The following is a 23,921-nucleotide window of genomic DNA, read 5'->3' as shown; positions in this document are numbered from 1 at the left end:
TATTTGACCAATAATAAGCTGGAAAAAGAAGCAAATGTTTGCACTTGTATCATATGAGGCGGCTTTATTACGGTAGGCTGTGTGCGCTTCAGATGTGAGCACGAAATCTGCGGGGATTAGTAGAATTAATTTATGTGCAATCCCGTGCGAAATTCAGACTGATCACACACTAACACTAACACACTGTCATGAGGAAAAAGTCCAGCAGAACACGTTCGCCGTGCTCAGAGGTTAACCGGGCTGAGTGAGAATATGCCGGTGTGTGTCAACTCGCTTTCGGTCGGAGATGAGAGCGCAGCTGGTATCGATACTGTAAAAAACTGAGAATCGTATCGTTTCAGATATTCCAGTATCGATACATATCGAAATATCGATATTTTTGACAATGCTAACCCTTTGTTTAGGTTTGCTTGGTAAAATTATAATTTTCGTGTTAGTGCATTAACTAATGTAAACAGACACTACTAAATATATTCGTAATTTATTACTTAATGTTAACTAATGTTAACGAATAAAACTTTATTAAAGTGTCACCATAATAATAATAATAATAATAATAATAATAATAATAATAATCACTAAACAATTGAAAAGTACTTTTCTATTCATCCTTAAAAATAATATTAAAAATAATATATATATTACACTCACACTCACACACACAGGTAAAGGAAAATAAGTATTTGAACACCCTGCTATTTTGCAAGTTTTCCCACTTATAAATCATAGAGGGGTCTGAAATTGTCATCGTAGGTGCATGTCCACTGTGAGAGACATAATCTGAAAAAAAAATAAATAAATCCAGAAATCACAATATATGATTTTTTTAACTATTTATTTGTATGATACAGCTGCAAATAAGTATTTGAACACCTGTCTATCAGCTAGAATTCTGACCCTCATAGACCTGTTAGTCTGCCTTTAAAGTGTCCACCTCTACTCCTTTTATCTTAAATTAGATATTTGAGGTCGTTAGCTGCATAAAGACACCTGTCCACCCCGTACAATCAGTAACAATCCAACTACTAACATGGCCAAGACCAAAGAGCTGTCCAAAGACACTAGAGACAAAATTGTACACCTCCACAAGGAAAGGGCTATGGGGAAAAGGGCTATGGGGAAATATGGGCAGCTTGGTGAAAAAAGGTCTACTGTTGGAGCAATAATTAGAAAATGAAAGAAGCCAAACTAAACATGACTGTCAATCCCTCGGACTGGGGCTCCATGCAAGATCTCACCTTGTGGGGTCTCAATCATCCTAAGAAAGGTGAGAAATCAGCCCAGAACTACATGGGAGGAGCTGGTCAATGACCTGAAAAGAGCTGGGACCACCATTTCCAAGGTTACTGTTGGTAATACACTAAGACGTAATGGTTTGAAATCATGCATGGCACGGAAGGTTCCCCTGCTTAAACCAGCACATGGTTGTCTTAAGTTTGCCAGTGAGCATGTGGATGATCCAGAAGAGTCATGGGAGAAAGCCATGTGGTCAGATGAGACCAAAATAGAACTTTTTGGTCATAATCCCACTAAACGTGTTTGGAGGAAGAAGAGTGATGAGTACCATCCCAAGAACACCATCCCTGCTGTGAAGCATGGGAGTGGTAGCATCATGCTTTGGGGATGTTTTTCTGCACATGGGACAGGGCGACTGGACTGTATTAAGGAGAGGATGACCGGGGCCATGTATTGCAAGGTTTTCTGAGGGAACTTCCTTCCCTCAGTTAGAGCATTGAAGATGGGTTGAGGCTGGGTCTTCCAACATGACAATGACCCGAAGCACACAGCCAGGATAACCAAGAAGTGGTTCTGTAAGAAGCATATCAAGGTTCTGGCATGGCCTAGCCAGTCTCCAGAACTAAACCCAATAGAGTATCTTTGGAGGGAGCTCAAACTCTGTGTTTCTCAGCGACAGGCCAGAAACCTGACTGATCTAGAGAAGATCTGTGTGGAGGAGTGGGCCAAAATCCCTCCTGCAGTGTGCGCAAACCTGGTGAAAAACTACAGGAAACGTTTGACCTCTGTAATTGCAAACAAAGCAAATTCTTTTAAAAAATTTAACATTGTAAATAAACCAAAACTCAGCAGTCTACTTGCCTCACAGACATGATATATCATGTGTAGGCTATAGAAAGCTTGAAATGTCCACTTTTAAATGAAACCATTCGAAATGAAAATAAATGGGCAAGCTAAGCACCTGCACTGTTCACGCGAGCAGCTCATGATACTCACAGCAGTTCTGTTTATAATGCGCTCCATCACTGCATGTGCTGTGAGTTTAACCTGCATTTTAGACTAATCCTTACTAGAGCGACCACCCGTCCCGCTTTGAGTGTAACGTAGGTTACAGCATTTTCTCCCCTTGTCCCGCATGTCGCATATTGAGAAAATGTCCCACATTTCCATCAGGCTGTTAGTTTCAGTGAAGTTGAATTTAAACATGTAAAATAAAGACATGTTATGTTACATTGTGATGTAATGGTGTTTTCTGGTAGGGACAAAAGAACAAAATATTTTTATTAGCTGAAACGCAGAATACAAATATATATAAAATAAGAGACCATTACAAAATTATCAGTTTCTCTGGTTTTACTATTTATAGGTATGTGTTTGGGTAAAATTAACATTTTTGTTTTATTTTATAAACTGCTGACAACATTTCCCCCAAATTCCAAATATAAATATTGTAATTTAGAGCATTTATTTGCCGAAAGCGACAACTGGTCCAAATACAATACTAATGTTTTAACTTAGGAAGAGTTCAGAAATCAATATTTGGTGGAAAAACCCTGATTTTGAATCACAGCCTTCATGCGTCTTGATATGCTCTCCACCAGACTTTCACATTGATGTTACATGACTTTATGAAAATTGTGACTATATGCAAAAATTCACACAGCTCTGATTTGTTTGATGGCTTGTGACCATCCATTTCCCTCTTGGTCACATTTCAGAGTTTTTCAATGTGGTTCAGGTCTGGAGATTGGGCTTGCCATGACAGGGTCTTGATCTGGTGGTCCTCAATCCACACCTTGATTGACCTGGCTGTGTGCCATGGAGCATTGTCCTGGTGTAAAAAAAAAAAAAAAAAAAAAAACGTTGGGAAACATTGTCAGAGCAGAAGGAAGCAGAAGTTTTCTTCCAGGACAACCTTGTATTTGGTTTGATTCATGCGTTCTTCACAAAGACAAATCTGCCCGATTCCAGCCTTGCTGAAGCACCCCCAAATCATCACCGATCCTCCACCAAATTTCACGGTGGGTGCGAGACACTGGCTTGTAGGCCTCTCCAGGCCTCCGTCTAACCATCAGACAACCATGTGTTGGTCATAGCTGAAAATTGGACTCATCAGAGAAGATGTCCTTACTGCATTCCTCTACAGTCCAATCCTTATGGTCTCTTGCAAACCTCAGCCTGGCTCTTCTTTGCTTCTCATTGATGAAGGGCTTTTTTCTAGCTTTGCACTACTTCAACCCTGTCCCTAGCAATGTTAATTTCGTTGACGAAGACTATGACGAAAAATATTCGTCAACTAACCTTTTTCACGGACGAAAACTAAATAAAAACTAAATAAAAAGTCAGATATGATGACGAAGAACGTGACGAAATATAACTGACACTTTAGTCAACGAATAAAAATGAGACGAAAATATATGGGAGGGACGAATGGAGAAGAGATCCAATCACAAGTACTCTTTTTGTGGGCCGTGTTGGGTAGAAATCCAATCAGAGCGAATCTTTGAGGGTAGGTTGATCTATGCAGAAGCAGCAGAGCCATTTAAAAAAATCCGCGGCAAATGCAAGCGTAACAGCTAAAACAAACGCAGCAGCAGTTACACAGAAAAGACAGAACAGAAATGTCAGAGGCCGGACGAAAACGAAGAATTGACACCTGGTCACATTTCACATATGACAACAAGGACAATCATACGCCTGTAAACCGTGTGGAGCAAAAATCGCTGGGAAAAACACCACCAACATGAAGCTACATTTACAGACGAATCATCCAGAAATACATGCCAAAGTACGCACGCCAGTTTATTTTATCAGATAAACCACCGTGTTTCCGCTAGCTCTAAACTTGGAATAAAATAGAAGCTAAAGAAAACCAAGTCTGACCTGTATTGATTAGACTAGCGTTTCCCAACAGGGGTGCCGTCTGACGTGAGCGAGGGTGCCATGTAAAACGCACTTAAAAAAAGTGGTTCACCGCGGTTCATCTCACATCTGATGATGACGCATCTTTGATATGGGTTGTAACTTGAAAATAATGCTTTATGCATGTTTCTGTCGATGGATACACGTGCTGGCTGCTCAGTGATAGGCTACACTATAACAGCGATAATAAAAGAAAAACTGGCAAAACGGTTTCTCTTTGTAAACTGTGTTCAATGCATGCGAGTGCTGCCGTATGGCCAGTCATTTCGCCGTCCTCACCGCCGGGTATTTTCGCCAGAAGACGCGAATGAGAGCGCCCACGCGCTGTGTGAAGATCTGTCATCCGAGAGCGCGCACGCGTCCCACAGCGCGCAAATATTCAGTTATCTTTCAAGTCTTGCGCTTGAACGGACAAACTCAAACAAAAAGTATGTCAACATGTCCATCTTGCTAAGTATCCAAGCAGACATAGTCTGAATAGGCCTTAAGTGAACTTTATACAGTCGAGAAAGACGACGCATTCCCCTGTCTTAAAGGGGCAGCAACCTTTAATGTCAAAGAAAATATGAGGACTCACTGCTCTTGATTGAATAGCTTGTGTAAGTTTAATAAGGATTAATCTTTCATTTAAACAGTTAAATATGTAATTATTTTACATTTGATTATTTATTCTATTTCTCTACCTAAAACTAACGTTAGACCTACCTGAAAAACAGGAAATACATTGTTCATTTTATCAGTATCTTTGCTCAATATAATTTATTTGTGCTACTGCTTGTATTTAAGTTATTTTTTCTTATTTTCTTTATTTTTAATAGTCCTTTATTCTGTGAACATAGCAAATACCGAACCGTACTGAAACTGTGAACCTAAAACGTTATACAAACCGACCCGTGAGACTAAGACTAAAACTCTTATGATATTTAGTCGACTAAAACTAGACTAAGACTAAAAGATTTCAGATGACTAAAATGGGACTAAAACTAAATGGTGTGTTATTCAAAAGACTAAGACTAAGACTAAATCTGAATTTGCTGTCAAAATTAACACTGGTCCCTAGGATCCTGTTTCGAACCGTATTCTCCGTGCACTTCACCCCAGCTTTTGCCATTCTTTTTGTAGGTCACTTGATGTCATCCTACGGTTTTTGAGTGTCATTCGAATGAGTTGGTGGTCATTCCAGTCAGTGGAGAGTCATTTTTGCCCTCTGCCGGTCTGTAGCTGTGTTGTCCCCAATGTTTGCTGCTTGGCCTTGTTCTTATGAACCACCGTCTTTGAAATGTTACGGATGGAAGCAACCCTACGCTCACTATATCCATCTGGCAGTAAAGCCAGAATTGACCCCTTCTTTTCCTCACTGAACTTTCCTTTTCAACTTTTTTGGCATGGTCAATAGTTATTTTTTGATTCCAATTACTTCTGAGGTACTAAGAGCACTATTTTTGCCTTCCAGCTGGTCCTACTGCAAGAGGATAGGGATGACCACAGAAGTGTTTTTTTTATTTTGCTTTTATACTGTCCCTTTTTAAATAAGATTTGGTTCAGGTGATCACCTAATGTTTAGGTGTTTTTTTTGTTGTTGTTTTATTAAAACAGACAAAGTAGAAATTCTGCTTCATTAAATTTGGACACATGGTTTGTTAGATTATTGAAATGGGGGGGGGGGGGGGTATTAGATAAACTCTTTGCACAGCCTAGGCTATGTGGTTTTCATCCCATCAATTTTATTAACGCTGAGAAAGTGTAAGAATCATGCCTTTGAACTCAAAGCTTAATCAAATGAATCGCATACCTGAAAAAAACTCTCTCTTCAAATTACTCCCAAGATTCTAAGAGAAGAGCTTTGCTTTAAAGCTTCTGTCAATTATGAGGTAGCTCTGTTCTGCTTGACCCTGAAAGAAAGACTTGGCCGAAGAGAAAATGAGAACTGGAAGGCTGTGGTAGATTATAGCACACATGACATTCAAAGCAATCAATTGTGTTCCTTAGTTTTGATGTTTTTTGTGCTTCTTTTTGCTGATGTCACTCAAAATGCAGTTGTTTTTGTATTCTAATTTCATAAGTTGTTTATTTAGATTATGATGATGATGATGATGCTCACATGTGCTTGTTAAGGCAATAATACATGTAATCTTGAGTATTAAATGTTGGTGAATAGTTTGGTGCTCGTCTTGAAAAATTAGTTTTACAGAGTACAGATATAAATTATTCTTCAAATTTTGTAAATTATTGAGAGCTGCTATTAAGTTTTCTAAGCGACCAGACTTACCCTTTTTCTCCAGTGGTCAATAAAATGGACGGCAATGGTAAAATCCAAGAGGGACAAGAATATCAGAGACTTGTAGTTTGCCTCGTTTAACTTAGGCCAGTGTGTCAGGATCTTGAAAACACCCTAGCATAACGACCACCTAGAATACATGGTTATAATGACAAACATTTAAATTTATTGCTTTGAATGTGGATGCTCATCCTAGTGGATTTTCAGATGGAGAACAAAAAAGATCCATTCATCCTCACACAAGCATTGGCCTAAATCTTCCCTTGGTTAGAAGAAATGCAATTCAGCCATAAGCTCCAATGGCTTTATATTTCTCTCTCATGGGAACAAGTCATTGGGCTGTAGCTTTCCAGCACATTGAAACACACATCACATAGAATCAATGGAGGTCACCTACACAGCCGTCAAGCTCAATCAGACTAATCTAAGAACAAACAGCATTCTCTGCAGATGAACTCAGTGCCAGGTAGGATTGGGAATGTAGCCCACACACTCCAGTTGTGTTGTATTTTTTTTGCTTGATATCTGAAAAACCAATTGGGAAATGGTGAGCTGTGTTGTTTGCAATTCTTGCATCAGTAATCATGTATTTGCTAAGAATACTTGAATAAATGACTATTGCAACAATATTAGAGGCACCGAAGGAGGGGGCAAGACCCGGTGTTCAACATACACTATATTGACAGAAGTTATGGAACGCCTGCCTTTACATGCACCTGAACTTTAATGACATCCCTTTCTTAATCCGTAGGGTTTAATATGGAGTTGGGCCTCCATTTGCAGAGCTAAAACAGCTTTAACTCTTCTGGCAAGGCTTTCTACAAGGTGTATGAGTGTGTTTATGGGGATTTCTGACCATTCTTCTAGAAGCGCATTTGTGAGGTCAGGCACTGATGTTGGATGTCTCTGCTCTAATTCATTCCAAAGGTGTTCTATCAGACTGAGGTCAGGACTCTGTGCAGGCCAGTCAAGTTCTTTCACACCAAACTCGCTCATATATGTTTTTTTATGGACCTTGCTTTGTGCACTGGTGCGCAGTTATGTTGTAACAGGAAGGGGCCATCCGCGAACTGATCCCACAAAGTTGGGAACATGAAATGGTCCAAATATCTTGGTATGCTGAAGAATTAAGAGTTCCTTTAATTAGAGCTCTTTAGAACACACCATAATCCCCCCTACACCAAACTTTGCTGACCCTGCTCTGTGATGTTATGTGGCCTACCACTTCATGGCTGAGTTGCTGTTGTTCCCAATTGTTTCCACTTTATAATACCATTAACAGTTGACCGTTGAATATTTAGTAGTGAGGGAATTTCACGAATGGACTTATGACTTATTGTGGCAACTTATCACAGTTCCACATTTGAATTCACTGAGCTCCTGAGAGGGACCCATTCTTTCACAAATGGTTTTAGGAACAGTCTGCATGCCTAGATGCTTGATTTTATCCACATGTGTGTTATACACGTGTTTATACAGAAGTGATTGGAACACCTGAATTCAATGATTTAGAGCGGTACATAAATGACAAAACAAAAATGAAGTGGCCACCCCTCATGAATGACTGCCGTATAAACTAAAACAAAACAACACATTTTAGGCCTGGTCCTCTCTTGTCCTCCACTGTGGTCACTCCTTTTATCTTTCTTGAGACCAGTTTGGCACGCAGGTGACGCTCATTAGCACTTGTGTTACTGGCCACGCTCCCTTCCCATAGCTCTCGACCCCTCCCGCATTGAGAGGAATCAAATAGTCCTTTATCTTTTGAAATCAGATCAATATGCCATGAAAACATACCATAACTTTCATAGATAGGTGAGAATATACTCTCATGTTGCCTATTTATTTATCTGAAAACCTAGAAGCATTAACAATAAAGCCCTCAATATACTCACAGCAAAATTATTATTATTTTTTCTTTGTAAAGGGGTAAAAAAAAACAAAAAAAAACATTTGAAATGCCTTTGCAATGTTATACTGTTAATGCCACCCATGTTGCTCAATATGTAAAATATGTAGATGTGCTGTGCGCTTTCCTCTCAATAACAGAATTAACACAACAAAAGTAACAGCGATGAGAAAACAGCAATTAAAGGTCCAACTGCATGACATTTTTTACGAGTTTTAATATGAAACATTAATATGAGTTCCCCTATATTAGATATTGTCCCCAAATGGTTAGAAATTTTGATCGGTGTAAACCGAGTTCTGGCTGTCTTTCTCTGCCTTTGAGAAAATGACAGCCCAGATGAGCTGATCTTGAATTCTCCTGTTATGACGTCAAACCAGGAAAGGTTACCTCCCCTTCTTCTGCTTTGCCCGCCCAGAGAATTAGTAGAGAACAGATTCAGTTTATCAGTCGCTATGTCAGCACCACAGGCCTTACTATATGGATTCGACAGCACTGCCACAAACAGTGAGTAACAGTGTTCATTAATGCCTGATCTGGGATCAGTTCATTCTGATGTGTAGCTAATCATTCAAGTTCACACAGACTTTCTTTCTAAATCGTTTAATACTGTCAGTCCCGCTGCTTGCCGTCTGGATGCCCTAAGCGTAATGCATCAGTGAATCAAGACAGTGACTAAAGCGATCAACTTCACGTCATTTTTGTTAGTAGCATGACACCAATCTGTAATTTAAATGATTAAACTACAGAGCGATCAAAGAAAACTGTTTATAATGTTTGGATCTTTCAATCACGCGTATATCTGCAGTGCAAAGCTGTCCAAACTGCTGTTTGAATTACGATGTTGAAAGTATTCATGCCAATGTCGTGTTTGCTGTCAGCTGTGGTGAAAACATTTTGTGATAGAAATAACATTTACTCAAAGTTCCCTCATGTTTATTGAGAGCTCTCAGATACAAAGAAAATTAACTTGCGCTTTCAATAACTCGGTACAATAACACTTTCTCAGCATTCTGTCCCCAGCTTGACTCCGTCTCTATCCGGACTGGCAGAGCTGCAGCTGCTCTGCTCGCGCCTCACTAAACCATGCCTTTCTGCCACGTAAACTCTTTTCAAATGCAAAGATGTCAGCCAATCGCAACAGTGGGTGTTTTCACTGAAGTCTCACAGCAGACACACCCCTTGCAAAAGAGCATTCAAGCCAAGGGTCTAATATCACTATAGAAAAATGCCTTTTATTTCTAAATTATGATTCATTTGATATCAAAAATGATATCATTTTTTGATGTAAAAACCATACTAACAATATAAGTACACCTCAGGAAACATTATAAAATAATACAAAAAAATCCATGACATGGGACCTTTAAGAAAACATCTGTTCATAGCCATGTGGCATGTGGTATACAATATATTGCTTTAAAGGGGACATCATGAAACTCTGGCTTTTCCATGTTTAAGTGCTATTATTGGGTCCCCGGTGCATCTACCAACCCAGAAAATGTACAACCCAGTAACTGTTTTTGTTAGCCTTTCTCTGTGAGCATGTAAAAAATGAGTGACTCTGATTTATTTCCTAGTGTTTTATTATAAAAAGTAATAACTTATTATTGCGTATGACATATTGATGTATGACAGCCAGTTGTCTGTGTGTGCACTTCAAATAAGTGTGCTCAGAAAAGGATCCATTAGACGTTTAAACTAATATAGATTTAAAATGCGTGGAAAAATACATTTTAATGCTGAAAGCCAATCAATGCTATTTGTCAGAGTGATCGCGTTATGAATAATCAAAACCAAGCAGATGTTCTGTTAGTATTTTGCAGAAAATCCGATTGGGGTGGCATGCAGCAGCTCATTTGCATTTAAAGGCACATGCACTAAAACCAATATTATCTGCCTACAATACAGAAATAAAAAGAAATAACAATCTTTTATTGCGCAACAGTATTATAATATGAAATACTTCAATAGGCAGGACAAAGCGCGCATGCGCTAATGCACATCCTGTGTGCAGAATGATATGCTTGAAGCAACACGGAGTCATATCACTCACACGTGCAGAGGCAACGCTTCCGCTTCACAACATTAAAAGCACAAAGGAAAGAGATATTGATCCGTATAGCGTATGCAATAGTTTAAGCCTTTTCTGTAAACTAGTTTAAGTATAATAACATGAATATTGAATCATCAGCGTGTTGACTGTCATAACGCGACGCCGCAGCAGAGGGAGGGAAGAGTTTTGGGGTCTGAGCATTTACATGCAGCTTTACTTAATCACATGAATATATATAACGTTACTGGTCTAGTCTGTGCATGCATAAGGTAACGTTGATTTTTTAATATTCCTTTAATAATTCACAAGTTCACACTTATATTACACAAATAGAGTAAAGCAAATTAATTAGGTTAAATGTGTGAATGTGCTCCCCCCGATAAATATAATTTTGTTAACACTGAAAACATCATGATCATGTGTAATAAACCATAATTCATTATGATGTACTTACCTTTGTTTGTTTTAATTAAGTTGTTGTTCATCCATGAAGTCATGAATGAAAGACTTTGAATTCCTGTTAGTTCCTGATGATTCATGAGCTGTTAATGCATGTAGTAATGCATAAGTCATGCATGAATTCATGATAATTCATGTACACTTACCGTAAAGTGTTACCAAACTTGCTTTATATATCAATACATAATTAAAGTGTAAGTACTCTGAAAAAAAAAGTATAAAAATTGAGTGTCTGTAGACCTCTTATGACTGTTTTAAAGACAGCTCATTATTTCCATTCACTCCATCTTCTCCCTTCTGGGCTCTTTCCAAAGCCACGCCCCCAAAACACATGAACGCGCTACACCGACCGCTCAGCTGGAAGGCGCATTATTTTCCTGAGACAAGCGGAGTGCATGTAGTGGCATCATGTCAGAATCACATGTAATACAAAATCTAACTTTATCAGTATGAATATAAACAAATAAGATGTCTTTTAGTACTCACTATCAAGCTAGAATACAGATACTGGTAAAGTTTAAAATATATTTTTGTTTGATTCGGTAACAAGCTAGTTATATTTATAAGGCAAAGAAAACGGGTAGCATCGATACATGTTTTTCCAGTAACATCAGTTATACTGTGATGAAGATGAATTTCGTGTAAGATTCATAACATATACTGTGTTTTGCATGTAAGAGTTTCCATGATGAGAGCATTGTTGATTAGTAGCAGCTAAAGCTAACTTAGTTCTAAAGAAAAGTTCCTGGATGTGGTGTACTAGCTTTTACACATGCATTTTGTTATCTAAAGTTAAATTTTCCGAAATTCAACACGACAGCGATCATCTTGAACTAAACATATTGAATATTAATCATCTCTACTAATGGCTAAGTGTATAACATTGTAGCTTTATGCTAAGTAATGTTATGTTAGCTATATTAGACAGCTTCATGTGCTAGTGATATATGCTTCATGAAAACATAAACCAAAAAAATGTATAATCAAAATGAAAGATTACCTGTCCAGCAGAAATACAGCCAGCAATAAGTCGCTTTTCAGCCCCTTGAGGTCCCTCAGTTCTCACCATCGTTGAAAAATCACGCAGATATTTACTCACGTTTGATTTCTTTGTTTATCCAAAGACTTTTTGTGCATTGCCTTTTCTCGTACTGTCTTCCTTTTTTGCATTGTTTGTCTTCGCTGACTGCAAAACCCGGCACTGTGAACTTTGAATGCTCTTTCTCTGCCATTATTTTACTTAGGTTTCGTGCCTCTTGAACTGCTCAAATCAAACGAGCGCACACATGACAGATTCTGTAGCAAAAACGGTGGTAGTCATGGTTGCGAGAGAGGGACAGTCGCCCAAGCCAATCATTTGTTTTGGCCCGAACGAAAATAATAAGCGGTGTTTATTGCCGATCAAAAAGACTCGAGTCACTCTCCTTTTCAGAGTACTTACATTTGAATTATGTATTGACATTAGGGGTGTAACGATACGCGTATTCGTATTGAACCGTTCGGTACGAGGCTTTCGGTTCGGTACGCGGTACGCATTATGTACCGAACGGTTCTTGGACTAATTAATTAGATTTGGAAAATAAAAAAAGGGTGTGAAATATAATAATATGCGTTCAACAAGGCAGCCCAATAACCAAAACGACATAACAGGCAATGCCCCTGACACCGCCGAAGTGAAAGAAAAAACACAACAAATATGTTTTAGGCTGCTCAGTCAGGTGCTCGCTTACTCAGTAGGCTACGCGCTGAATGCTTGTGGCAAAATGGCTATTGGGTTTAACAAACCAGAAATAGAAGATCCTCCAATAACCAACAGGTCTGGTGTGTTGGTGAATTTTGGATTCTTTCTAAGCTATGATGGTGTTGGCAAGAGTGATGGAATAAAAAACAATGGTATGTCGCATTTGCTGATGGTAGCTACAGCAGCGGGAATAATTCATGTCATGTCAATCAACTCATTTACGCCGACAACAAGACGATAAAAAGGAGAAACAGCCACAAACTATCCCACAAACTATCCCCGCAGCATTTAGACCGACATTTCCAACTTATTCAAATGGCAAAAGACATCACCGCGGCGAGTGGTCCATTTATAGTTGCGGATATGAGACCTAACGCCCGTTTCACACATAGGCTACTCCGTCTGCAGTGCGTGTGCGGTGCGTATTTTTTTCCGTACCCATGTTAACGGATGACAGCTTTCACACTGCACGCGGATGCTGTCCGTCAGTCCGTTCCAGGTGCGTTGCGTCTGCAGCAGTGCAGGATCGTTTTCGTACCGAGGCTATTTTTTGCTGCGCTGCGCTGCACTGCGTTGCTGCATTAAAGTGATAGAACATTGTTCGCATTAAAATAAACTTGCACTGACGCGAAAATCTAGTAATTTCACCACAGATGCATCTCATTTAAAATATACTCGTTTCAAAGTCAACACATGGCTTTTTTTTCTCAAGTAAAGTAACAAAACGACACCTTACCTGGCATTTAGGTAAAAAAGTGCCATAATGGATAGCACTCGTACTTTCTTGGAGGTGAAAAGAAAAGTTATTTGTGACCTGCAGGATTTCTTTTAAAAGGGTGTAAAAACGAAAGTATAAAGACGAGAGTCTGCTGTTTTTGAATAGACTATTGTAAGTTTCTAATTTAAAATGTTTGTGATTTAAGGCTATAAACTATGTTTAAATGTTTTGCCACTTGTGTGAGCTAAATCTAAAGTATATAAATATGAATAAATGAATTTAATAAAATGTTGTTTAAATGTAGTAGGCTACGTAATAGGGATGGGACGAAATATCGTTTGACAAAATTTCGCGATACAAAACGTGACGAAACGCATCGAGGTCGAAAAAAATGGATCGCGAAATAAAGATAGATGGCACTGCTGCATGATTTGCGTAGTATATACATAATTTAGTGTATTGTGTGTGTGTGTGTGTGTGTGTGTGTGTGTATGGGGCAGACATAACAAAACGCAGCGCGCATTTTCTGTTTGATCTGAGGCATAGTTGGAAAAAGTGAGAGCAGTCAGACGCGATGCAACAGCAAACATTAAAAGGGAAAGAAAAGGGTTGACATTAGCATTAATATTCTAAACCAAAAATGCAGTTATTGCCTACATAAGCTACCATATTTTCTGTTTAACTTTTATAAGACTCCAGAAAGAAAAGTGTGTTTTTTTCACTGAGCACATTCTCTGCAGTCTGAGCGCGATGCACTGCAGCTCACTCTCTCATGTCTGAGGTAAATCATTAACACCATAACCCCTTACAGAACACGTGTTTTATTGAGCAAAATACAGTACAATCGGCTAAAACTAATGCACAGGTTACTTTCCTGAACAAGCGCGCTCCCGAGTCATCCGTGTTCTGTTCTTCAACACTGTCCACGTGAATTACGGCCCAGTTCGGCGCGCACACGCAAAATACCGGCAGTTCAGTAGGGAATGCGGATCTCTTAAAGGGACCACACTATATTCCTCCTCGTGTAATATGGACCTCCTCCAGGTATGGTGTGGTTCTGGTTTGCTCACTGGTACACATGAACAATTTTTCATACGAATTTCCTGTTCTGAATTTCCTGTTCTGAATTAAACTGCCAGTGTAAAAACTCCCTTTATATTGTTAAAATGAGAGAAATCACTACTTACTCATTATTTTTAAGTTTAGGCTTAAGAGACATGAACAATTTCTTAGATAAACATATCTATGACCTTTGATATGTCTAGTCTTCATGCTGTATTGATTATTATTGAATAAGTATGGTTTCACTAATAATAAATGTACATTTGCATAAAGCATGCATATTTGTCCATACCTATGTTGATTAGAATATTAAAAACTTAATTTAAACTTAATTTAAGATACATTTACAATTGCTAAAAAGGTGCAATTAAATTGCAATTAATCGCGAGTTAACTCATGACAATCATGTAGTTAATCGCTATTCAATATTTTAATCGGTTGACATCCCTACAGTGCCCTCCACAATTATTGGCACCCCTGTTTAAGATGTGGTCGCGGACTTCTAAAAATTCTCCTTTTTTTTAAACAACATAGAACCAAAATGCAAAAAAAGAGAAAAATCCTACCTTTCGTTTTAGTACATTACTTTGGTGGTAAAAAAAAAATATATATCACAGATTTGGAAAGACTTTTTTTTTTATATCGTATCGTGACGTATCGTATTGTAACCCTGGCATATCGAGGTGCATCGTATCGTCAGTTTAAGTGTATCGTCCCATCCCTACTACGTAACCTGACTTCTATTAAAGAGTAAACAAAGAGAATTGGAATTCTGACGAGGCATATTCAGTAAAAACTTTAGGATTTTAAATAATAAAAATAATAAAAAAGGTAATTTATCTGCCATTTTTTTTCTTTTTGCTGTATCTAAAACATACCGAACCGTACCGAACCGAACCGTGACACCAGTGTATCCTATCGAACCGAACCGTGAATTTTGTGAACCGTTACACCCCTAATTGACATATAAAGAAAGTTTAAACAAATTTGGTCAAAAGTGTTTTAGATCATTCTTACCTACACTACCTTTAAGTTAGTTTAAATATTTCAACAGGGTTACCAAAAACCAATTTATCAATTAAACAGCTAAATCATTGCTAGGTTCCTAGTAATGCAGTCCTGAAAATGCAGCCTTTAGGTTTGCAGGCAGATGCTACTCGAAAATAGCACCCTGTTCTTGACTATAGTCAGAAATGGATATTTACAACATGAATTTATAAATGATCTGTGAGGTATTTTAAGCTGAAGTGTCACAGAAAAATTCTGGGGACGCTTGTGACTTAAATTACATCTTGCAATTTGTTAATTAATTTATAATTTTTTATGCATTTTAAACCAAACAGATGTTCAGTATTAATTGTGAAAATGTTCACATTTTAAATTAGAATTAAACTTAATTCAACAACAATTTCTGGAAAGTTTGCTTTGTTTCAAACTCACTTTGAAGCACAAATAAACTAACTTTGTTTTGGCCTGATTTTGTTTGAAATTGCGTCACACCAGTATTCAGTTTAGCTGGAAGCATATCGGGGCCTTAAGAGTAAGTCTACCAATCCTTGGGCTGTACATTGCTGTGTGTAGAACACGGCTCTGCATGTCCTTCCAAATGATCTCAGAGATTATAAGGAGTGACTTAACAAAATTTATAATTTCAGTCTTGTCTTAGTTTGAGTGACATATTTCAGCACATTTTCAGCACACGTTTTGTTGTTGTGATGCAATAGACAGTAATACAAACTTTCCATTACATTTTAACAGGAAGGGTAGGGCAGTGCAAACTTTATAGAGTGGAGTTGTAACATTTTGGAAATAAAAAATATAAATTTCCTCTATAAACTGTTCTTCTTTTTTATAAATGTAAATGCTGCTATGGACATAATTACTTTGCTGGAGAACTACATAATTGGACTTATAAAGGAACAAATGAATATGATCCTTTTTACCATTTTCATAGAAATTATTCATCATGATGAATTCACTCTTTAAATATTGGATATGTAGCTGTTGTACTGCTGTAGATTTTAACGGCCTATCTTTCTCTCCACTCACACATTTCTGTTTACTGGACGTTGAGAGGTTTAAAGCTTTTCGTTTGGTTGGCACTATCTATATCGGCTATTCTCGAAAGAGTTTTACCAAGAATATCCCTGAGCACAGAAGTTCTGTGTTAATTTCACTGCCAATTACAATTCAATAGAGTTGAGTCACGAAGCAGCTATTTCAAAGGAAAGATTAAATCATACATTATTGAGTTTTGGCCATCCAAACAAGCTGTCTTAAATGATTTGAATGCTCATTTTTTTCTCGTGTTTTTATTAGTTTGTTCAGTGCTGATTTAATAGAGCAGGTATTTGTCAGGTTTGCATCCAGGTCCCGGTTCTCCTCTTTGTCAAGTGTGCTAGTTAAGTAGGCGATTGCTCTCTCATTGGACTTTAATCCAGTGTGTTCCCTCTAGTCCTCTGTTCAAACTTACTTTCAGCCTCTGGTATAATTGCTGGGTGCATTTCCTTCCCACACTGCTGGGCTCTGTGCAATTTTCTCACTGTTTGCTTTTTCATCCGTGTCTAATTTGAGAGACGCGCCTCAGCAGAAATGTGTGTGTGTGTGTGAGCGTTTGTTTGCGTGTGCCAGTTTGCATGCTTGTGCGTTAAGAGAGGCTGGGAGGAACTGATTCGCTTACGGGGAAATGTTGAGGCACAGATTGTATAGAAGTGTGCAGTGCTGGTTGCAAACAAGTTAATTAACAGTGTTTCTTAATTAGCATGGGCTCGAGGGCAGAGACGGGCTGTCACTGCTGGTGCTGTAGATCTCACCCTCTCACAATCTCATTTCTCTCACTTAGAGCAGAAGAGAGGAGAGGTTGCTCTTGACAAGCTATTTTTAAAGACATCTGCACTGTTGGCAGAGCTGCACCTTTTTAGTGTAAGAATTGCAATATTGTAATTGAATGATCTTAGAACATCGTAGGCGCTACAATTAATTTAATGGGTACTACACAGTGTGTCTGCTTTAGCTTTAAATCTTGCTTTTGTGAACTTGCACACCTTGTGGACTTCAATGATGTGGCATTAAAGGACATTTTTCCTAGGTGAAAAATTGAGGAAGAGTTTGGGGGCAGTAGGTCGGAGGCCGTCCCTCTCTGGTACACTTCAACCGGGTTATGGTCATTTTGTTTTTAGGCCATGAAATCAACAATGTCACTACAGAAGTGTTTTTCTGGTTTTGAGGGAAAGATAACCTTGTTCAGCTTCCCAAATAACCCAGCGTTAAATGTGGGGTATAGCCTGACAAGCCAGACCCACATCAAGATATTTGGTCTGGAAACTCACCATTGACAGGGCTATATCCGAGGGGCGGGATAAACGTTTGTCTTTCAAACTCCCTCTGCACGGCGTGCACGCATTTGAATAGCGCTACAACCAACCAGAGCAACGAAGGTGAAGCAGAGCTCGTTGACAGATTAAACTCGTCAAAACTCAGAACACATCTTCCCTTCTTAAGAATGACTTCAGTGCCGTTCTTTTCTCAGAGAAAAGCTTAACTCCAAGTTTCCCAGAGTCGCGGTCAAAGCTGATTTGAAAGACCGTCGTTCGTCAGCTTCTGTGTTTACTAGTAGCATGCAACCGCAACTTGGCCATCATTATGTTAAGCCCCACCCACCGTCTCTATACACGATGTGATTGGCCCGACCAGAGTTTGGCTTTTACAGCTCAGAAATGTATTGAGTGTTGCTAGACGACACTTGCGGCAGATAAGATTTGCTGCCGTTAGGGTGCGTCTAGATTTCTAGGCTAGGTGGGGTAAGTGTTATTTAAAAATAATTTTACAAAACGGACTTAGCCGAGTATAATAACAAACTTGTAGCCAATCAGCAGTAAGAATGCAAGGATCCGATACTCAGTATCAGTATCGGCTCCAATCCACCATTATTTGCATTATTTGCAGGGCCGATCCAAATTCGATACTGTGCATATAATATGCTGGGTTATTGATAAGCCCCAGTGCCCCACAAAAGGCACAAAAACATTATAAATCATCATCAATGATTCATGCACTATATTATAAGTATTCTAAAGCCATTCCTTAGTTTAATGTGAGGTACAGATGAATATGTAAATCATTAAATTCAAGTTCACGTCAATTTATGCTTTTCTTCCGCTGCGGCTCAGTCACTCTCCATTTAGCTTTCAAACTGTGTGTCGCGTTCGGTTACGACAGTCAACCTCTACACTTGATCTGTAGATACCGGTCTATGGTTTCTCATAAAATGACTATCAGGCTGGTGTTTATTGCTGTAAATCGTGTTAATTTCTACCTGGTGTCAGTTAGATCACAACACTGAACTAGTTGTTGTATTGTTCTTCACACACCGTAACTGAAATGCTAAACTGTTAAATGAAACAGCTTATAAGAAAACTGCATAGATACACTACGCGTTGACAATCTTCCCTAGATACACTACGCGTTGACAATCTTCCCTTTGTGTTTTGAACTTCTCAATGCGGACGGAGTGCAGCGCGCTGTGATTGTTGCTTCAAGCGCATCATCCTGTGCACGGCAGCAACAATATGTAGCAAGACAAAAGTATTATAATACAGAGCGCCACAAAGCGTGTATGCGCATGCCGCACATACACGCTTTGTGGCCCTCTGTATTACAATACTTCTGTGCTATGAAAGAACATTAATAGTCTTTCTTGTTCTGCCCTATCTATTATATGTTGCTGCCTCATTAATAAGATACACTATACATTTAAAATAAATGTCATTTCTTAGTATATTTTGTATAAATATATTTACTTGTTTTTCACGAATGTATTTTGTGTAACATTTGACCAGATTTAGAGCTACACTTATTCACTTTATGGTTTCTTTTTTTTTTTTTTTTTCCTCCACTAAATGTTTAGATTTTATACAATTATTGTGCACTCATGATTATCCATGATCTAATTTATTCACCATCTATAGTAGTATTTTTGTCGGGGATTATATATATATTTTTTTATTTGTTGTTTTTCTTTATAATGAAGTTGCCTGTATTTAGTTGATTGTGTTTAACTCACAAAGGAGTGATTATCAGTTCAACACACTGATATATAGAAATTCTACATCAAATTTTTAAAGAAAACTGCGTTGGTATCGGTTTAGTATCGGTATCAATACTCAGAATTTTTAATATTGGCTCGGTTCTGAAAAAACGGTATCGGTGCATTCCTAGTGAGCAGTAAGAGAGCGCTCAGTGCATATCATTATTCAAAACACATGACAGACATTAGCCGGAAACTAATATATGCTTGGTTTTGCTTGAATATGCTCGTGTGTCATGTTCACTTGTTCACCCATTCGTGATCGTATTGTTGCTCACTTCAGCGATGATAAAGACCCGTTCATTTCCATACCGTATGAATTCATGATGTATATCACCCTAATCTGGTCATAATTGTAATATGTTGTTATAGTTGCACTGTCATGTTCGTGTACTATCGAATTGTTCATAAGAACGTTTCTGTCACGGCTGTAATGAGAGACAGAAGGATCCAATAGCAAAAGATGACAAGTTTATTGTTAAACAGGACGACGAGCGTCAACAATAAACAAGACTCAGATAACAGGCTAAAAGTAGTAAAGAGACAGGCTCCAGGGCACAGGCAGGCGAACTACGGCGAAGGTCAGGTGCAGGCGGCCAGGCAGACGACACGAAGGAGCAGGGAAGCAGCGACAACCAGAGGCCGAAATCCTGGACCCGGAACAGAGATAATCCCCCAGGGGAAACAGAAGCCGAAGCCAGCCAGAAACGCCTGTAACAATCTGAAAATGGGTGCCAGTGAGAGAGCGGTTTAAATAGTGAGACTGACCTCCAACACAACCTCACAAGACACAGAGAAAAGAGACAATGAATTCATAAACCGTGACAGTTTTGTGTTTTTGTGATGGAAGGGGTGACTTTTTCATTGAATATTCGACTGATCACTTTCTTTATATAATTTAATCAAGTTTAAATAAAAGATTATTTTCATCCTAATAAAAAAACAACAGCGTGAAGTTGACCGTCTAGTCACTGGATTGATTTACTAACACAGACAAAAAAAACATCTGACTGTACATGAATCATGACATATCAAAAATCACTTGTCACTGATCAGGCATTAGAATTAATATGGTTACTTGGATATTGTCGCATATCTGTCGAGTGCATATTGTAAAAGTCTGTTTGCAAAGCCTGCGCCTGAATTTGTGACTGATTTATGTGAAAGATTCCACAGTAAAATGTACCGAATACAAGTAAATACTGCTCAACTGAAACGTTCACATTGTTGAAAATAAATAACCACATTAAGATCTTTTAGAAGGGAATGTTGTTTTGTGTTGAGTGATGCTCAACCAAAGATATGACCAAAGTTGCAATGATTGCAAGTAGTTATTGTTTTTGTTCTGCAGAAACATTCTTTCACCTATCCATTACATAGACACATTGCACAACACAAGTCGCTGGGCTTGATAACTATAAAAGCTGGTTTTGGACTAACAAGGAAGTTTTCCGTTCTGAAATTTACAGGACATTCTTATAGTATAATGACTTAAAATAAAAATAGCTAAATTATCAGTTCATAGACTCTTTAAATTGGAAAGATAAAAATACAATATTTTTAGTGAACAATCACCATTTGGTCCTTCAGGTTTGTAAAAAGATGGTGGTGAGTAAGAATTTTGAATAATTATTCCTTTAATGTGGGGTGTAAATCAGAGTAGACATTATAATGAACAGCACTTCTTGAGAATGGCCTAATCCTCACTGCATTCTGCAGGAGTTTTAGCATCTACTTTCTTATTTGAGTTCTTTACTGTGTCCGTGACACACATGCATATATCATGAATATTACATGTTAGCTACTTCTCTCAAGAGATGTATCTGTTGTTTGTAGTGAATTGATTAGTTTAAGATACTAGAGGTGAGACGGGATCAATAGTGCTGTTGCGATACTCTTCTGTCATTGATATTTGCTAAGGCAATCATCATTATTAATGTTGCTTATTCCTAAAGGTGATGTTAGATTTTATTTTTTTTTATTTATTTTTTATATATTCTATAATTAAGAATTGGTGTTTTTTTTGTTGCTTTATTAACATAATTTTAGAGGTGAACTGTCCCTTTAAGGACAAGTGTTCACAATCACTGGGCCGCTAAGACTTGCTTGCATCTCAAACACAGAGGCACGCGATTTTACTTTCACTTTAGACATAAACGACTGTGTTTATATATGTTAAATTTGTGTGTATTTGATAGTACTTAGTCCAGAGTAATCACGTGTTTGAGATGTGCACGCTCAGCGCACAAATGATATGTTTAACTGGGAAGGCTTTAAAACAGAGCTAAATACCCCCTAACTTTAGTGCATATGATTGAATAGTTGCTCATATTAACGTGTAGACTCACAGGCACACTCAAACAGAGGCAAGATGAACTGAGAAAAATATTTAAAACGGAGAGAAATTGAAAATGCAAAACCGTGAATGCCGTACCGAACGGTTCAATGTTATATTGAGAATTGTGACATTCTAAAATGAATACGCAGGTTACTTTTCTGACCAAGAGCTCTCCTGAATCCGTGTTTTTCACACTGTTCACGTGAATCGGTAACACACAATACCGGCAGTTCAATAGGGCAGCATCTCTTAAAAGGGCCGCACTATATTCCTACTCGTGGAATATGGACCTCCTCCAGGTATGGTGTGGTACTTGTGTGCTCACAGGTCTGCATGACAAGCTTTCACATTACCAATTTTTCATTCGAACTGTGCCCTGTTCTCAATTAAACTGCCAGTGTAAAATCTCCCTTTATTTATATTCTTAAAATGAGAGAAATCACTGCTTATTCTGAATGTTTAAGTTTAGGCTTAAGAGACATTAACTAGTTCTTTGAAAAACATCTGTGATCTTTGATACATGTCTAGTCTTCATGCTCTGAATTTCATTTACATTTAATCATTTAGCAGATGCTTTTATCCAAAGCAACTTACAAAAAGAGGAGAGCAATAGACGCAACAAAACAAACAAGGGCAACAACCTCCAAGTGCTTTACGAAATCTCAGTTAATCTAGCACAGTACACTTTTGTTTTTGCTTTTTTTAGACAAACAAACAGAAAATGTAATTGTATAGTTAAGTTCTAGTCTTTATTGGTCAGGTGCAGTTGGAAAAGATGTGTCTTAAGATGCTTTTTGAAAATGGCTACAGACTCGGCAGCACGAATTGAGATCAGCTGGTCATTCCACCAGGTGGGAACGGTCCAGGAAAAGGTCCGTCAGAGAGATTTCATGCCTCTTTGGGATGGAACCACGAGGCGTCGTTCACTTGCAGAATGCAAGCTTCTGGAGGGTCTGTAAGTCCGAACAAGTGAGTTTTGGTATATTGGTGCTGAGCCAGTAGTTGCTTTGTAAGTGAGCCAGTGGTTGCCTTGATTTTGATGCTCTTCGACTCGTTAAAGACCACTCTCGCCGCTGCATTGTGGATCAGTTGCAATCGCTTGATAGTGCATGCTGGAAGGACAGCTAGAAGAGTATTACAATAGTCCAGTCTGGACAGAACAAGTGCTTGGATCAGTAGTTGTGCGGCCTGTTCTGATAGGAAGGGTCTAATCTGTCTAATGTTGTATAAGGCAAATCTGCAGGACCGGGCTGTTGCAGTAATGTGGTCAGTGAAGTTTAACTGGTCAATCACAACTCCAAGGTTCCTGGTTGTCCTGGAAGGAGTTATGTTTGATGAACCGAGCTGAATGGAGAAATTTTGATGAAGTGCTGGGTTGGTTGAGACAACAAGTAGTTAATAATTAACGAGTAATAACAAGTAATAATTAGCGAGTAAGTAATACTTAAACAAGTAATAATTAACAGTTTCACTAATAATTAACATACATTAGCATGAAAGCATGCATATTTGTCCATACTCGTGTTGATTAGAGTATTAAAAACGTAAAAACATTAAGGTACATTTAGAACTGATCAAAATGTGTGATTTAATTATGATTAATCACTCGTCAACTCATGACAATTTGCGATTAATTGCAATTAAATATTTTAATCGGTTGACAGCCCCTATATATATATATATATATATATATATATATATATATATATATATATATATATATATATATATATATATATATATATATATATATATATTAGAGAGGCATTTCATTTCAGATTTTTTTATTGTTAAGTCTAAACACCCATAACAATTTCTTTTCCACCAAAATGGGGGGGTTATAATCACAGTTTTATATCCAAGGCCATTCCCAGAATCCCAGGAGATGTGATCCATGCTTTCACTAAGCTTATTCTTCGAGCACCATTCACATTAATCAATCCTAATATGTCCGTTTGCATGTTTGAATCAAGTCACATTCATTCATCTCTAATTCAGACACCAATTTGTGTACCTTATACACTTCAAATTCAATTCCATGCCAGATGCATCTTGTTTTTCTCTGGTTCTTTCAGTCAGGCAGACAGACCTCATTCCCTTCCTGATATTGTTTCAG

The 23,921-nt window shown here is 38.1% G+C and overlaps 1 protein-coding gene across 3 annotated transcripts in view; it reads left to right on the top strand.

The window, feature by feature from the left end:
* The window catches only part of ulk4 (unc-51 like kinase 4), a 283,773-nt gene that overhangs the window by 102,793 nt on the left and 157,059 nt on the right, over positions 1–23,921 (top strand). The gene's annotated exons all lie outside the window — the stretch shown is intronic.

Source organism: Pseudorasbora parva, chromosome 7, assembly GCF_024679245.1.
Source record: "Pseudorasbora parva isolate DD20220531a chromosome 7, ASM2467924v1, whole genome shotgun sequence".
Classification (NCBI taxonomy): domain Eukaryota; kingdom Metazoa; phylum Chordata; class Actinopteri; order Cypriniformes; family Gobionidae; genus Pseudorasbora; species Pseudorasbora parva.
The sequence above is the reverse complement of the archived record's forward strand: the minus strand, read 5'-3'. Positions and strand labels throughout refer to the sequence as shown.